Below are 4967 nucleotides of genomic sequence, written 5' to 3'. Positions count from 1 at the left end.
AAGTACAGAGAAGCACCTTCTTTAATTCCAATTATAGCCGCTGACTAACTAGGTTTTTGCCTCTGGAAAACGTGAGTTTAGTGTTATAGTGCGTGATAAAAATATATTAAAATAATTTTTTTTTTATGTAGGTTTTTTTTTTATATTAACTTGTTAAAATTATCAGAAAACACTAAAAAAATATAAATTTAATATTTTTTTATGTTAAATATATTTTTTAAAGTATTTTAAAAAATATTTAAAAGAAATTTCAAACACATTTTAAAAAAACTATGTGACTCAATTATGCTAGAGTCTGCCATAATTGCTCTGTGTAATTATAAGATTACCACAAAAGTTAACACTAAATCTTCCGAGAAAAGGAGAAAATGGTTGCATACAGCGATGGGCGAAACAAGACAAAAAAATTAGAGGGAGCCAAGTTATAAATGAGAGTTAACTTATTTTTATTAAAATTATAAATAATTACAAGGAAGATATATTTTTTTTTACAGGGCCGGGGCCCCTGCCAACCCCCTCTCTCTCCGCCACTGCACACAGCCATGGACGGATCCAGCACGTGGCCAAATATAGGCACTTGCCCATACTGCTTAAAATAATTGAAGTGTATATCTTGTTGAAATTGGTAACAATTTTAATGGATAAAAAAATTAGAAAAAGTTCAAAAATAAATGTATTATAATAAAAATAAGAAATTAAAGTTAAGAAAGAACTGTGTAAAAAAATGTTAGTGTAAATCCTAATTAAAAATTGATAACATTATTGTAAAATTATAGTAAGTTTATAAATAAAACAATGATGAGAAGAAAATATAAATATATTTTGAAATAAGAAAATGGACCGATGACTTAGTAAAATAACTGATATGTTTCTAGTAATAACTAAATAAGAAAATTTAGATTTTTAACATAAAATTATCTACTAATCAATTTTATATTATCAAGCATAACTCTCAATTCGATCATTGAATTGGGCTAAAATTTTACGATTAGCTTCTTGACACATTGCTTTATCTTGGGTTAGAATTAAAAAAAAAAAAAAAAGATATTTTCATGAATTTGTTTTAGTCAAATTATATTTTTATCGGTTGTCCATATTATTTTTTAATTTGTAAAGGTAAACCAGGTTATATTAGATCGACTCTTAAATACTTAAAAAAAATTCTATTAGAAAATACATTAATAATACCTTAATATTGTTTTATATATATATTAAAAAAACTTTGATTTGACCCTAGCCTAACATGAGTCAATAATGTAGTTATTCGTAGTATAGTGTTGATGTCTTTACTTTGCAATAACTTAATTTTAACAGGCTTAATGTAGGTTAAATATGAGTTCTCAAAAAATGAAAAATGATTATGGCTAGGTACAACAATTACTTCTTGACTTATAAGGAGTCGTCTTGTAAGGGATCGTTTAATGAGTGTGGTCCAACCTAGCTAGACTTTGGAACCCACTCATGTGAGCAGCTTACTTGAAATTGAGATGTCCCGATTTATTTCCACAAAATTGATGTTTCCTTTTTAATAATTTGCCAAAATAGTTCTTAAGAGGAGTGATTGCTCAAGAAAAACGTGTTTCTGCTAACATATATTCATTCTGGATTATGGGAATGATACACGCAATCACCATTAACATGATATTTGTAAGGTACCCACCAGCTGAAGCATGTGATATTTCTACATTAATCATAATTATACTTTGGAGAGTGCCCTTCAAATCAGAATTGACGATGCATGTATTATGTAGAACTTGTTGGTATGATGCTTGATAATTGTACCATGCTATGCTGTGTATGGGAACGAGCTTTGTTTTTTTAATTTTTTTTAAATGTTCATTTTACTGTAAATTCTTTGATATTATCATTAAATCATCATAGTGGATCAATTTTGAAACCACTTGATTCAGCTCCTTATCTAACTCGAGCTTCAAATTAAATCATGTTGGAGTTACCTCAATATGACCTAAACAAATTAATGTATCTAAAAACAACCTAAAAGACAAGTAAAAACGTGGTTTAACTTTAACAAAAAAAAAAAAATTAAAGATGATGTATTTTTTAAAAAAATATTAAAATAGTGACATTTTGGATCGACCTAGGTTTCATGACTACCAAACTCACAATTTAGGTTATGAGCTCTATTGAATTTTTAATTTTTTTTAGTAAACTATTTTTTACTTAATTATATGATAACAAAAATAAACGTTTATAAAATGAGCATTAATCAAATATCAGGATGTTTGTTTGAGACCATGATTAAACCTATAAAAAATCAAATTGAAATAAATTATGAAGTCTAATTAAAAATCACATAAATATTGAAGAATAAAATTAATAAAAAAATCAACAAAAACCTAATGCTAAAAGATGAAATTAAAAAAAAAATAATATCAGGATGTTTGTTTGATAACAAAAATAAACGTTTATAAAATTGAGCATTAATCAAATATCAGGATGTTTGTTTGAAGACCATGATAAACCTATAAAAATCAAATTGAAATAAATTATGAAGTCTAATTAAAAATCACATAAATATTGAAGAATAAATTAATAAAAAATCAACAAAAACCTAATGCTAAAAAGATGAAATTAAAAAAAATAATAGAAAAACAAAGAAAAAAAAAGGTAGGCACTGATGGGCCTTGCCTTAATTAAAAATCTCAGGTGCATCTAGAGCAGACGACGCATTGTCCACTCTTGATTTTTTCTTTCCATGAGTTGTCATTACATCATCCACTCTTAGAGTTTTTTTAATGTAGGTGACTGGTAGCCTCCTAAGAGCCCGTCTAAAAAAGTTGGAGGGTGAAAACAATATTGGGTATTATAAATTGCTACAGTGGTTTACTTATTTTTTTTAGCATATTTAGTGATATTGAATAGGTTGATATTAAAAAAAAAAAAAAACTTATGTTATAATTGCTATGGATTTTTCAATTAATTTATGTTTTTTTTAAATTAGAGTTTACATCATATAGTTTAATTATATTCTTATTTTGTCTCCATTCTTTTCAAATATTATAGTTTACATCCTAGGTCAACCTGATATTTTAAATAAGATAAAATAACCTCATATATATTATATGTTAAATTAGACAAAATGAAAGAAGAGATTTTCTATCTCTTAGAGTCATAATTTATCTCTCTCTCTCTCTTTTAATTCTCTTCCTTATATATACGACCCATATCAAACAAAATCATTAGTTTTTAATCAATTTCTCTTATGATTTTTTTTCTTTTAAATATAAAATCTTGTCCGTTTTACATCGTACTGCTAGAATTTATAATCTTTATTTTCTAGAACTCAAGCAACAAGAATTTATGTTACAATTACTTTTTCTTATCAAGATTTTGAGATTCATTGCTAGTGTATTTTATTATTGTTAAATATTGTTAATTCATTAGAATATATCAACAATAAAGAGGTGTTACTTGTTTTGAAAAAAGGTCTTGATTTAGATTATGATGGTGATAGTTTTGCAATGAAAGTTCTAGTGTTAATGTTGGAGGAGATAGAGTTAATGTTAGAAGTAATAAGGCTGATATTGGCAGTGATAGGTTTAATGTTGACAGTTCTGGTGTAAATGAGGAGGTTGCTAATGAATACAAGGAAGGTGATAAAGATTATGAAAAGGAAAAAAAATGATGAATATATTCCTGGTTATAAATGACATGGTGAAGTTATTGTTGGTCAAAGATTAGATGGTACCCTCAAGTTTGCAAAGGTGGAAGAATGATGCCAATTGTACCTCAAGTTGGTAGAGGTGGAAGAAATGATGCTCCTATCAAACTTTTAATATAAACACAGGTTATCTTATAAATGTGCATGATAATTCTATTAGTATAATTATAGTTATATATTACTAATTAATGATTTTTGAAATTTTAGACTAATGCTAATACAACCTCTCAACGCTCCACCCAAACCAGTTGTATTAATTGAACAATGTAGAAGAGTGGTGCTTTTTAGCAACATGGATTTATTTTAACCGTTTCAATCAAGAACAAAAACATTACAGGCTATTATGAAAGGTTAAAATATTTGTGAATGCTTTGTTTTGTCATCTCATTTGTCAATGTGCATGTTTTTGATAAATTAGATAGTGATCACTAGCTAATTATATAGTTATATTTTGTTTTATTTGTTTAACATGATAATAGTTAAAAACATTAACATTACACATGCTAAATTAGTTATGAACAATAACTTTACACTGACAAAGTCTTTATATTAGGATTCTTGATCCAAACTCTATGTAACTCATCTTTCATTTTCTTCGCTTCATTTAGTATTTGCTTAGCTTCATTAACACCTCCTCCCTCTCTCGTGGTTATTAAATACAAATATAATAACAGTCCTATAATTAATATAAATATTTTTGTTGATTTTTTTTGTGTGCGCTAAAGTGAAGATGTAAAATGTCATCAACATATAAATATCAAGATATAAATTGTAATTTTTAAAAGAGTGAAGACAAAGCAAAAAAAATGACTAAGATATAAAATGTAATCTATCTTTTTTTTTATTTATTCAAAATATTTATAAATAAATTTAGTTAAGAATAAATTTTGAATTAAATAAAAAATTAGCTACAAAATCGAATTAATATTGTAATTTAATAAAATTTTAAAATTTTAACTCTTAACTTGTATTAAAAAAAAGTTGATTGGAGTCATTTTTATCAAATATGCTTTCAATGTAAAGTTATTTAACTCCCTTTTTTATATAAAAATTACTTATAAAAAATAACTCTTAAATTAATAATTTAAGATTAAAAAAATATTATTCAAAAGTTCTGTCAAATTAAACTTTTAAATTTATCATGTAATTATAATTGACCGGGCATGAACAAAAACTAATATCTCCAAAAATAGGTTCTATACTGTTTACTTTAATTTCATGGTAATACTTATAAACCAGGCACTGCATACTTTCTGTGAAATATATATATGTATATATCGAAGAC

This window comes from Populus alba, chromosome 5 (genome assembly GCF_005239225.2).
Source record: "Populus alba chromosome 5, ASM523922v2, whole genome shotgun sequence".
Lineage (NCBI taxonomy): Eukaryota > Viridiplantae > Streptophyta > Magnoliopsida > Malpighiales > Salicaceae > Populus > Populus alba.
Note: the sequence above shows the minus strand (reverse complement) of the source record.